At 36.0% G+C, this 14,184-nt stretch overlaps 1 long non-coding RNA gene across 1 annotated transcript; it reads right to left on the bottom strand.

Annotated features, from left to right (window-relative positions):
• Window positions 1-10,035: 10,035 nt before the first annotated feature.
• LOC125249936 lies at window positions 10,036-10,904 on the bottom strand. Its single transcript, XR_007180691.1, has 2 exons — window positions 10,853-10,904; window positions 10,036-10,722 (listed from the first exon to the last, which is right to left on the bottom strand). It is a non-coding gene; the product is annotated as an uncharacterized LOC125249936 (long non-coding RNA).
• Window positions 10,905-14,184: the final 3,280 nt, after the last annotated feature.

Below are 14,184 nucleotides of genomic sequence, written 5' to 3'. Positions count from 1 at the left end.
CAACTGTCTTATGTCTTCTTTGTCGCATCTTCCTCTTTATGATGCACCAAATGTTTTGGATTATTTTTAAGAGTTTCTCCTGAATCGGCAAATTAGGAGCTACTTTTAGCCTTAAGATGTTTTGTGAATATGGCACCAGGGGTCGTATTCACAAAACATCTTAAGGCTAAAAGTAACTCCTAAATTGCAGATTTTAGGACTCCTAAATTTTTGCTCTAAGAGTATTTCACAAAGCATTTTAGCGCTAAAACTATCTCCTAAATCTGTGAAACATTAGGAGTAGTCAAGAGGACTCCTAAGTCACTAAGATCAAATCACAAACAGTCCTAATCCACCCAAAGACACTGTACACCATTGATGCAATAGCGATAGAGCCTTAGGTGCTGAACTTTTCTTCATAAATGCAATACATTTTGATTTATAGATTTGAATATAGATTTTGAGATGCCAAAAATAAATCTTTAACAAATAAATAAATATTGTCTGATTACCTGTGGCAGTGGTTTTCATGAGTTCACATTTACAAATGATTGAATAGAGTAAAAAAAATAAATTAATAAGCATATTTGGTGTGCTGTCCAAGGGGATCGAGGGCTCCGAGCTTGGAATTTAGCCCAGACCCAAAGTTCTCCCCGTATCCCCAGCCGAGAGTGAGGGACGGGTTGGCGGTGGGATGCAGAAAACTGTCAAAGTAACTATAGGTGAGTGGGCTCTCGTCTGTGTATATATACCTCCTCTCGAGCTGATTAGAAAGACTGTTTGAATGTGTTTCTCCCAAACTTTGTTTATAAAACATAATTTGTCGCTTGCATTCTCTTGAGATGCAGACATCCAAGGGACGGACGATTAATTGTATATACTTTAATTAGTTTTAATTAGTGACACTTAGCCTACATTTTAAAACCTTTATTAGAATATGGCAACATTTTTATTAAAAATATTTATTTGAATAGGGCAACATTTGTATTTTAAAACCTTTATTTATAATATGGAAATATGACACCTTATTCGACAATATTTCTATGATTAAATCGCTGACTCCTCCCCCATCAGCCAAGCACTGTGTGTATACTCCATAGCAACGAGGTCAACCCCGTCCTTACTCTTAGCTTAAGACTTTAGTCGATTCCTTAGTAAGTTTGTCTCCGCAGCTTTGTGAATAGGTTTTAAGAGAAAACTCTTAGCTAAAAACCTTTACTGCTATTTAGGAGAACTCTTAGTGGTAAGATAAAATGTTTTGTGAATACGGCCCCTGGACTGCAGGCTGGCCATTTCAGTACCCGGATCCTTCTTCTACGCAGCCATGATGTTGTAATTGATGCAGTATGTGGTCTGGCATTGTCATGTTGGAAAATGCAAGGTCTTCCCTGAAAGACGACGTCTGGATGGGAGCATATGTTTTTCTAGAACTTGGATATACCTTTCAGCATTGATGGTGCCTTTCCAGATGTGTAAGCTGCCCATGCCACACGCACTCATGCAACCCCATACCATCAGAGATGCAGGCTTCTGAACTGCTGAAGTGCTGATAACAACTTGGGTTGTCCTTGTCCTCTTTAATCCGGATGACATGGAGTTTTCCAAAAAGAACTTCAAATTTTGATTCGTCTGACCACAGAACAGTTTTCCACTTTGCCACAGTCCATTTTAAATGAGCCTTGGCCCAGAGAAAATGCCTGCGCTTCTGGATCATGTTTAGATATGGCTTCTTTTTTGACCTATAGAGTTTTAGCCGGCACCGGCGAATGGCACGGTGGATTGTGTTCACCAACAATGTTTTCTGGAAGTATTCCTGGGCCCATGTTGTGATTTCCATTACAGTAGCATTCCTGTATGTGATGCAGTGCCGTCTAAGGGCCCGAAGATCACAGGCATCCAGTATGGTTTTCCGGACTTGACACATACGCAAAGAGATTTTTCCAGATTCTCTGAATCTTTGGATGATATTATGCACTTTAGAGGATGATAACTTCAAACTCTTTGCAATTTTTTCTCTGAGAAACTCCTTTCTGATATTGATCCACTATTTTTCGCCGCAGCATTGACCTAATAAGTTGCAAATTGGTCCTCCAGCTGTTCCTTATATGTACATTTAACTTTTCCGGCCTCTTATTGCTACCTGTCCCAACTTTTTTGGAATGTGTAGCTCTCATGAAATCCAAAATGAGCCAATATTTGGCATGACATTTCAAAATGTCTCACTTTCAACATTTGATATGTTATCTATATTCCATTGTGAATAAAATATAAGTTTATGAGATTTGTAAATTATTGCATTCCTTTTTTATTCACAATTTGTACAGTGTCCCAACTTTTTTAAAAATCGGGTTTGTATTTAAAATGATTTATTCTGGCAATTGTTTTTTAAAAGAAGCCAGCATGAATAACGTGTGTTACAATACCCACACCTTGGAATATAATAAACATATATAAACGTATCCAAATGTTTGTTTCTGTGTGGGTAAAATGTACCATGTGCTATTTACTCTAAGCTATTCCATCCCAAAATTAGCATGTTAGTCTTGAACTTCAATTTAAACATATGCTGGAGTACTACCTCAAAGACGCCATTGTGGGAAAAAAATGTATTTAATAGTGTACTATATCAAAAGAGTCAACACAACTGAATCTAAGTATACTTAGAATGTTTAATTATATTCTGCATTTTTGTTTTTTTAATTACAAGTATATTCCAAAGAGGCTTTTTAAGTATACATATGCATAATTTTGTTGGTATATCCATAACATAAAAAGGAGACTGAAAGGCTATTCTAACAGCACACTTAAATTAACTTCTTTTTTGGGGAAGACATGACAAAAAGTATTGAAAATGTCCACAACCATTAAAAAGCTCTTACTAACTCCTATTTTTTTTTTTTTTTTTTTTTTTTTTTTTTTTAAGGTTCTCTTTCTCAATTTCTCCATTTTCATCCCTGCTCTACTCATCTGATGTTCCTTATCTGTAAGATGCTTTGGATAAAAGAGTCTGCTAAATGAATACAGTCATATGAAAAAGAAAGGACACCCTTTTGAAATTTATGGTTTTATGTATCAGGACATAAAAAAAATCATCCGGTCCTTGGCAGGTCTTAAACAACAACATGACATATTACACCATGTCATGGTTATTTAACAAAAACTAGGCCAAAATGGAGAAGCTATGTGTGAAAAACTAAGTACACCCATACTACTTTAATAGGAATTAAGAGGGTAAGTAGCAGTCAGGCACTGCTAATCTAATGCCCTTGATTAATTGATCATCAGCAAGTGTGAGAACCTCTATAAAAGCTGAAGTTCTGGCAGTTTGCTGGTCTGGAGAGTCCATTAATCTACATTAAGGAAGATTATTCACAAGTGGAAAACATTCAAGACAGTTGCCAATCTTCCCATGAGTGGAAATCCCAGCAAATTCAACCCAAGATCAGACCATATAATGCTCAGGGAAATCGCGAAACACCCAAGAGCTACACCTCAGACTCTACAGGCCTCAGTTAACATGTTAAATGATAAAGTTTAAGAAAGTACAATTAGAAAAAGACGGGACAAGTATGGCATGTTTGGAAGGGTTGCCAGGAGAAAGCATCGAAGGATACACCTCATGCATCCTCCGAATTCCTGTGAAAGAAGGGCACATTTGAAGGTCGTATTAGGAGTGTCCTACATACTTTTCTGAAATGATACAGCCTCAATGCTGTATGCAGCCTTCGAATCCGACCTCCGGAGGACGCAGCCTTTGAAATGAGACACAGCTGTGTGTGTGGAGAGTCCTTATAACTGGTGCAGGTGATGAGTGATAGCTGGTGGTGATCAGCGGTTAGATGGTGATTGTGACTGGGTGATTGCAGACGGAGTGCAGGTGAGTAGAAGGAGGGATGATTGGAAATGTAGTTCAGAGTGGATGACAGAGCTGTGGCCTGTTACATGAGTTTCAGAGTAGGTTTAGAGATAAATCCAAACTGGTTAAGATCAGGATCAACTGTTGCACAACGCTCGGTATAAACTTTCTCTGTCAACTCAGGTTTAATCCAGAGTTTGCGATTAAACCTGAAGCGCGTGCACCTGAAAATGCAATCACACGGAACATGCAGAGTGTCCTCTTGATTCACTTCTCGCGAGAGAGCCGCACAACTCACTTCTCTTCTGAAGATTAACAGATCATTATGAAAAATATCATGAAATTAAATGCATTTACAAGGCAGGAATAAACACTGCTGCTGAGAAGGCTGCTGAAAGAAAATATCTGACTATATCAATGCATGTGAATCAAAGAAATTGATTCAAATTGCTCAAAACAAATTGCTCAAAAGATGAGCAATTTTGTCTCTAAAATGTTTTCACTATAAACTGATTTAATTTGGAGTGAGCGATACAGGGGAAGTGGCTTTATTGCATCAGATACGTGTCACTTTACTCACAGCTGATTGGTCCAGTTTGGGATCTCTAACCCAGAATAAAACCTGCTCCGGAGCAGGTTAGCCGTGTAGCATAAGTTACCATAGCAATGAAACCAATCCACCTTCATATGCCAGAAAAAACAGAGTTTACTCAAACTAATCTTGAACTTACCTGGGTAGAAACTGAAACTGGCTTTGTGTAACAGGCCACTGGTGACCATGACAGTACTCCTTCAACTTTGGTTCCAGGTCAGCGCTGTTAGAAACCCATTTTTGGACATGGGGAAACACAGGAGGGCAGCAATGGACGGATCCATTGGAGCGCTATGTGGAGGGCACTGGTGTGGGGTGAGCTGGCGAGGCCAAATGTGTTTCAGAGGGGGCTGGATTCTGTCTGGTCAATCTGGTGCTGAGCATGGTGAGGTCTGTTGTGTTGACACGTCTGATATTAGATGAAAGATTCCTGCATTGTAAATGCTCAAAAATCATCAAAACACAAATGTATGAAGGTAAGAGAATACAACATTTTTGGAAAACATGGACCACAAAGAGCAAGTGGCAAATGGCAATGAGGGTTTTGTAGACAGCTTGGACAAAATCTGTTTCTTTTTTTTTTTTTTTCATTGACATAATTTAAATAATTTTTGTCATTATCACCAGAACAGAGATTTACAAAGAAAAGAAGGATTTCTGGGATAAGGAAGACAATTCTTACTTTTATTTGGTTGATGGTTTATATTGACAACACAGAATAGGTTATGATTTTTTTTTTTTTTTTTTTTTATGCACAATTCAGCTTGGTGATTTGGATCTACAGAAACAGAATTAGATTTTATATTGTCTTTGAACATTTGTGCATTATTTAGATTTTTTTTTTTTTTTTTTATTTTTTTTAAGTAAACTTAACCTCATATAGTTATTTATATGTTATTTTTGCACTTCAAGCACATTCCTGTTTAGGTATTAATTTTTATATTTTCTACCTTTAACTGTACTAGACTTGAAATTATCTCCTACACTACCAGTGGATTAAAGCCAAAGATACAAAATGTATTAAAGAATAAAACTTTTTGCTGTTTGACTTGTTTTTTGGACCAATCATTTTTTTCAAACTGCTTGTCCTATGTATGGTGTGTTTCGTGATAAGATTTAAAATGATTTATTCTGCATGGATAGTCTGATACAGCATCCTCACACCTTTACATAAAAGTAAAAAGTTTAACTGTTTCTGTTGGGTTAATAGCACTGTGTACAAATATGTACTATGTGCTATTTACTCCAAGCTATTCCATCCCTAAATAGACTTGTTGCTATAAACTTGAATTTATAACTTTATAAAATATTGTTATAAAATACCATGTAAAACCTATGAACACTACCTCGAAGAAGTCAATATGTGTAAACAAAAAAAAAAAAGGTATTTATTAATGTACTCTATCAAAAGAGTAAACACAACTAAAGCCAAGTATACTTAGGATATTTAAAGCTGCAGTCCATAACTTTTGCCTCTTTGTCGCCTCCTCTGTTTGAAACCTGCAATTGCAGTGATTGGCAGAATTATCATCTTTACGTGGGCTGTGCATCAGCACGGCTTGTCAGCGCGGATGAATCTAGTGTTTTGAGGTGCTATGTGTCACTGTCAGTCACCGCATCAGTGTGGGTCTTCACTGTACATCGAAATTACAAACGCTACATCTTGTATGTATGTCCAAAATAAGATGTTTTTCCAGTAAATGTCATCTGAAGAAGTAAGTAACATGTCATCCATTTTTTCCCCCATAAATCGTGCTACCAATAGTGCAAAATTATTATTGTTATTTGTTCTTGAATTGTTAATGTTAAAAAAATCAACATTGCATGACTTCCTGTATGCAGATATTATTATCGTTATCCATAACTATGGATTAAGTGAAAACATGTGCTACTGTCTTATTACCCAATGAACCATTGAAATGTCTTACCTGTCCAGCAGAAAAATAGCCATCATCCGTTTTTAGGTCACGCCACCTTTCAAAAGCTCTGCTAACATTTATTCTTGTTTCTGCACGGCCCCGGTCGCTTTCCCTTTTTTACTGTAGGCACTCAGCAGTCTTTTACTTTTTACCACAGTTGTCAATGATGATTGTCATTTTGAACTTTATGTATTACAAGCCACCATATCAAGTTTAAATTCATTCCAGCTGTTGTAAGAAAAGGCTAAAAATTATGTGCCACCAGCTGTATCGCGTACTAGCCAGTATGCGATATAGCCTAGCCAGGACCCCTTCTTTCTGCAAACTCTTCTTTCCCGCAAAATCCTACCAGTACCAGTGTTGCCAGATCTCGCGAGACAAATAAGCAACCAGGTCTGTGAAAACAAGCCCAAAACAAGCGACTTTTTCTACTATGAAAAAATTTGTATATTGACGTCTTTCCGCGTTTGAAACAACATTCAATTCTCATGTTCACTCATGTTTATTTGACACTATAAATGGACTAGTAGGAAGAGATGATCGGTTTACGAGCCTCTTGAGCTGAGGCGCTAGCAATCCGTCATGACCATGGTCACGACACATTAAAGAGCCACAAAACGGATTTTATTGTTTGAATTTCTTTAATAACTACACAGTTTGAAAGCTGGGACTTTGTTTAATATCGTAAGTAACCTGCTCTGTCTTGTCTGTCGACGTGTTGCCAGTATCCTCTTTGCTCCACGATGTATTTTTCACTGCGTGTGACGTGACAGCGCCACGACTTGTCGGACAAAGCAACAGTAACTAAGGGGGGCGGGTCTTTGCGAAGGGCCAATTAGAAGCGGGATGTGGGTGGGGAAAAACTCTCCTGTGTGTATGGGGAAAGGGGAGGACAGAGAGAACAGGCTAGACAAACTCCTACATTTAAATAACATATAGAAAATATCTGCTTGACAACTTATTATGGAGCTGGGATCAAGCCCAAAATAAGCAACTACACTTTAGAAACAAGCCCAAAAAAACGTGACCCGCGACTACCAATATTTGTAAGCGACTTTACAGAAAAACAAGCCCAAAGTCGCTTATAATAAGCGGACTTGGCAACACTGACCAGTACCACACAAATTATAAAACATCATTACAAGCTAAATCGAGCAAAGGTAAGGAGATAGCTTTGAACACTGATTGGTTATGTACTTGCTCAAAAATTGATTTTGGATTATTTTTAACCAAAGTTATGGACAGCAGCTTTAATTATACAGTATTTGTTTGTACAGTATAGGTATAAGTATATAGTCCAAAGACTTGAACTATATATACTGGACTTGGACTTCATACACACACACACACACACACATATTATATATATATATATATATATATATATATATATATATATATATATATATATATATATATATATATATATATATATATATATATATATATATATATGAAATAAAAATAACATGTAGACTCATTTTTGTTTAAAGTAGTATAACCATTAAAAAGGGCTTACTATACTGTACTCCTATTTAAAAAAAAAAAAAAAAAAAAAAAAAAGCTACAACATCTTTTCTGTATTTCACATCTGCTCTAGCTAATCAGACTTATACTTGGTGTTGTGTACTGCAAATATTGCTGGCTCTTAAAACATTGCTTTGGATAAAAGAGTGAATGCTAATGTATGTAAATGTATAATAACAAGCATTTATTCATTAATGTAGTTAATCAATGTGTTAGGGTTCAGTTTTAAATTCTATCAGTCTGTGTAGTGCTGATTTCCATATTAACTCCTGGACTGCAGATGGCAGTACAAGCCCAAAGCTGTATGTGTCAATCAAGGAAGGCAAAAACATCTGAGAGCTGTAAATGAACAATCCCATTCATCTCAGGAAAATTATATCATGTCAACATTAGTTATGTGTGTCAAGGTTTTCCTGGAGGTCAGAGAAGGAAAAACATGGAGAACAGCACAATGTAAAACATCACTGCTTCAAACTCGAAAGAGTTTATGATAACGTTGTAATGATTTTCTTTATTATGCTTACCTCAAGGACTCCAGACGAACTACTTACCTGTCTCAAACGTCTCCAGTTTCCCTCGTGTGCTTCTCCTGCTGTGTGTGAGTGTTCCCAGTCTCCAGTGTTCCAAGTCTCCAGCGCCATTCCAGTTCTCCTACCCTACAACCACAAAAAGGACAGTATCACCATTCAGCACTACTATATCTACCTCCACATCACGTATTACTCACCTGCACTTCTGTTGAACTCAGCTGGTATCAATAAACCTTAATGTTTGTTTTACATCTGCCTCCGTCCCTTCTGTACTGTAACACAATAAGAGGCCGGAAAAGTTAAATGTACATATAAGGAACAGCTGGAGGACCAATTTGCAACTTATTAGGTCAATTGGCAACATGATTGGGTATAAAAAGAGCCTCTCAGAGTGGCAGTGTCTCTCAGAAGTCAAGATGGGCAGAGGATCACCAATTCCCCCAATGCTGCGGCAAAAAATAGTGGAGCAATATCAGAAAGGAGTTTCTCAGAGAAAAATTGCAAAGAGTTGGAAGTTATCATCATCTACAGTGCATAATATCATCCAAAGATTCAGAGAATCTGGAACAATCTCTGTGAGTAAAGGTCAAGGCTAGAAAACCATTTCCGTGATCTTTGGGCCCTTAGACGGCACTGCATCACACACAGGAATGCTACTGTAATGGAAATCACAACATGGGCTCAGGAATACTTCCAGAAAACATTGTCGGTGAACACAATCCACCGTGCCATTCGCCGTTGCCGGCTAAAACTCTATAGGTCAAAAAAGAAGCCATATCTAAACATGATCCAGAAGCACAGGCGTTTTCTCTGGGCCAAGGCTCATTTAAAATGGACTGTGGCAAAGTGGAAAATTGTTCTGTGGTCAGACGAATCAAAATTTGAAGTTCTTTTTGGAAAACTGGGACCCCATGTCATCCGGACTAAAGAGGACAAGGACAACCCAAGTTGTTATCAGCGCTTAGTTCAGAAGCCTGCATCTCTGATGGTATGGGTTTGCATGAGTGCGTGTGGCATGGGCAGCTTACACATCTGGAAAGGCACCATCAATGCTGAAAGGTATATCCAAGTTCTAGAACACCATATGCTCCCATCCAGACGTCATCTCTTTCAGGGAAGACCTTGCATTTTCCAACATGACGATGCCAGACCACATACTGCATCAATTACAACATCATGGCTGCGTAGAAGGAGGATCCGGGTACTGAAATGGCCAGCCTGCAGTCCAGATCTTTCACCCATAGAAAACATTTGGCGCATCATAAAGAGGAAGATGCAACAAAGAAGACATAAGACAGTTGAGAAACTAGAAGCCTGTATTAGACAAGAATGGGACAACATTCCTATTCCTAAACTTGAGCAACTTAGTTTAACTCAGTTTAAACATTTGATATGTCATCTATGTTGTATTCTGAATAAAATATTGAAATTTGAAACTTCCACATCTTTGCATTCTGTTTTTATTCACAATTTGTACAGTGTCCCAACTTTTTTGGAATCGGGTTTGTAAACAAATGAGCATAACTGTATTTTATTTCTACTGTCTAATCGATTGACATTTCCCCCTTTATTAAACAGGAATAAGAGTCAATGAAAAGAAGAAAAAATAAGGAACTTAATATAGTTGAAGAGTATAGGAAAACAATTTGTTTAATATGGGAAATACATGCCAATGTGTTTCATTCCACAATAAATGTACTGAAAAAATTATTAGTAACACTTTACAATAGGTCTGATTTGTTAACATGCATTATCTAACAATGTGCAATATATTCTTACAGCATTTATTAATCTTTCTTAATGGAAAAATAAAAATGATCATGTTAGTTCCCAGAGCATTAACTAATGTTAACAGATACAACATTTGATTTTAAAATGTATTAGTAAATGCTGAGTTTAACATTAACAAAGATTAATAAATCCCCATAGTTTTAATTCACATTAACTAATGTAGTTTACAATAAGGTTTCATTTGTGAACATTATAAGTGTTACCATTTCTGCAGTATTGTTGGAAATACAGCTGCAATATACTTTGAAAACAACAAATAATCATTTACAGTGAAATGGAAAGAAAAAAGGCTTTTTGAAATGACTGTAGGTTAATTGCTGTATGACTGTACACGTTGCATCATGGGTGTAATGTGAACAAATGTCATAAAAACAGGTTGGTGACGCATTTTGTCTGATAAAAATGAGGAAATTGCAGCAATGTTGGCACATAAATGTGGATTCATCCAAACTTTGACTGATAGTGGAGGAGGCGGGCATGACTGTTTTGATGATGTTTTAACTGTTGCTTATTTCCTCTTTGAGATTTCTTCAAGAAACAGAGACAGACAGAGAAACAGGGATGTGAACATGAAGGATCAAGGACAAAATAAGGAAATAATAAAATCATTAAAGGGATAGTTTACCCAAAAATGAAAATTTGATGTTTATCTGCTTACCCCCAGGGAATCCAAGATGTAGGTGACTTTGTTTCTTCAGCAGAAAACAAATGATGATTTTTAACTCCGAACATTGAGGTCTGTCAGTCGTATAATGCATGGCAATAGGAACCATCTATAAGAGTAAAAAAAAAACATGCATAGACAAATCCAAATTAAATCCTGCAGCTTGTGACGACACATTGATGTTGTGAGGCATCAGTATAGGCGTGAGAGATCACTTCCATCATCAGAGCACGTTTTCAGACCTCACCAACCAGATGCTCAAGGCAGTTGGACATAGTGGTGTATTAGAGGTAAAAAATGATACACATTCTGATTTCCCGATACGTTACAACAGTGATGATCAAAAGAACATGGACAAAACAGTCACTGTGAACGAGTGCAGAATACGAGTGCCGAATGCTCTATGACATTTATGCCGTCATCACCTGGGTGTTCATAGCGTGCAAGTGCAGGTGAGACATGAACAGCTCACGTTGCTATCTGTGTTTGAATTAAAACTCATTTAAACCTTGCCAATTTAAACATTTGTAAGACAGAAACGAAAACTCATGGCACATACGGAACCGTACCGAAACTGTGACCCTAAAACCGTGACAGACGGAACCATGAGTAATCTGAACCGTTGCAGCCTTAGTTTTGACCCATTTAGGATTTAAGTGCATCAATTTTATAATTATTCTATAGTCTTTGAAATATGGTTAAAGTGTACTGATAAATGTACTGACAACTTTTAATTTGACATTATTATGAAGTACAACATAAAAAGTGTGCTAAGACAGTCATGTAAGTGTGTAAGTATTTCATTCATATTATAAAAAAATACACTTTAAAAAAATACACTTTTAAGTGCACATTTAATACACTTAAAAAAACTTCATTTTCACAAGGCCTTGCACATTTATTTATTAGATATTTTGACTAATTTGTAGATGATTTATGGATGCTTGTTTCCGCCACTAAATAAAAAAATAAAAAAGCTAATTATGACTTTTTATCTTGCAATTCTGACTTCTTTTCTCAGATTTGTGAGATATAAACTTGCAATTACGAGTTACAATGTCAGAATTGCGAGTTATAAACTCACAATCGCAGGATATAATCTCGCAATTCTGACTTTTTTCTCGCAATTGCAAGCTTATATCTCACAATTCTGACTTTTCTCATAATTGTAGGATGGAAACTTGCAATTACATAGCAATTACATTATAATTACATTATAAAGTCTGAACTGTGAGATATAAACAATTCTGAGATAAAAAGTCAGGATTGCATGATATAAAGTTGCAATTCTGCGAAAAATATATGTAACATGCAATTGCGACTTTATATCATGCAATTCTGACTTTATAATTCCCAATCCTATGGAAGTTTTTTTTTTTTTTTGCCACTGAATACAAAATAAAAAAGGTAATTGCGACTTTTCCCTCACAATTGTGATTTACATCTCGCAATTCTGTCTTCTTTTCTCCGAATTTTGAGATTTGAGATTGCAATTGCGAATCATACAGTCCAATTCTGAGGAAAAAGTACTTTATAGTACAGATATAGTATAGACATATTTCAGTTTATATTTCACAATTCTGACTTTTTTCACACAATTCTCTTTTAACTCACAATTCTGACTATTACCTTTTTTGTTTTTTATTTTTTATTCAGTGGTGGAAACAAGCTACAAAATACAAGTGTAGTAATCTCAGATCGTTTTAACACTTTTTTTTTTTAAACCAATTCCATATAAAATTTAAATAAATAACATAATATTTAAATAAAATAATATTTAAATAAAATATACAAAAAGCAACGGGGAAATCAACTTGATAAAAATCAAACCCAGTCGAAGGTCACAAAATTCAGTTTTGCAGGGCTCATGCTCTGAACAAACATTTTCACATATGTTTTTGGGGCACTTCCTGTCAGCAATTCCCATCTAAGCATGACACTGCATTTCTTCAAAGCAAGAAATTTGGCATAGACATTATTGAAGTGGTTTGATTTGACTTCCTGTCCATCCACAAAGGTGTGTGCACATCAGAAACAAAGACATAATTGAGCGTCACTGAACAAGATCCAGTTGAAAAGCCGGACACAATAGCACCTGATCTCTCGTGTTTCCTCAGCTGTCTCTCACTTTCCCCACAAAACACACCCTCACTGCCTCACTGCCACACTGTCATGCCTTTGTCATCTTTTCTCTTCAAACTCCATCACATACAGCTCACCATTCATTAATGAATTATTAATCTAATGCAAACACACAACCTCACCCTAGACAAGAGCTGTGACCTCAAGAATAACAATTACTTTATGACTTCAAATAAACTCTTTAATAATCCTCAACAAAGATCTCAAGTGGGTTTGTAGTGCTTCCTTGTTCAGAACAATCAAAATGGCTTTAAAATTAAAAATTAAATAATCATGAGATCATATACCATTTAGTGCAGAAAACCAAAAATATTGATCACCATTTTTTTTCTTTAATAAACTGTACATCAAGAATGAAAATGTCCCTTTCCCCTATAGCAATAACAAAAATAAATAAATAAATAAATAAAATAAAATAAAATAAAATAAAATAAAAAAAAGTCCTGGCCCAGATCCATCTTTCAAGAGGAACTATGTCAAGAAGAAAAGTCTACTTGTCAAGCTTTTTCATGGCTTCCATATGTTATTACCTGCACTTCAAACTGGTGCGAAGTGCATGAAAGCGTGATAAAATTTCTCGTGACAATGTAATTTAGCAAATGCTAAATTAAAGAGCTCTTCCATGGAGTAAATCTTACACAGTTAAAAAAAAAAAAAAAAAAAAATCACCAGGAATTTGCATGATTAAAACGTTTTATTTTACAATAAATGACTGTATTCAGAAAAGTACTGTGGAACCAATGCATGCTGGTCATTTTCTTACCAATGACTGAATCAACAGCAGAAAGATGCAAACATCACAGTAATTCACTGCTCGTTTCACTATGAATTCACGTGATAAATTTGTCTTTGACCATAGCACTATAAAAAATGTAATCGTTTACTACTGTAATTGTTTTGAAGTCACTATAATGTTGATCAGTGTTCCATTTGTATATTCATATTCAAACTTCGGTAACACTTTACAATAAGGTTCATTAGTTAAACATTAGTTAATGTTTTAAATAACATGAACTAACCATGAGCAATACATTTGTTACAGTATTTGTTAATCTTTGTTTATGTTAGTTAATAAAAATACAGCAGTTCAAGTTTGTTCATGTTAGTTCACAGTTATAACCATCCCAGTTACTTTGCACAGGTCAAGCTACAAGAGTTTAAAGGGGAATCATCTTTTGTGCAAG

The sequence above is a fragment of the Megalobrama amblycephala genome, linkage group LG1 (assembly GCF_018812025.1).
Source record: "Megalobrama amblycephala isolate DHTTF-2021 linkage group LG1, ASM1881202v1, whole genome shotgun sequence".
Taxonomy (NCBI): domain Eukaryota; kingdom Metazoa; phylum Chordata; class Actinopteri; order Cypriniformes; family Xenocyprididae; genus Megalobrama; species Megalobrama amblycephala.
The sequence above is the reverse complement of the archived record's forward strand: the minus strand, read 5'-3'. Positions and strand labels throughout refer to the sequence as shown.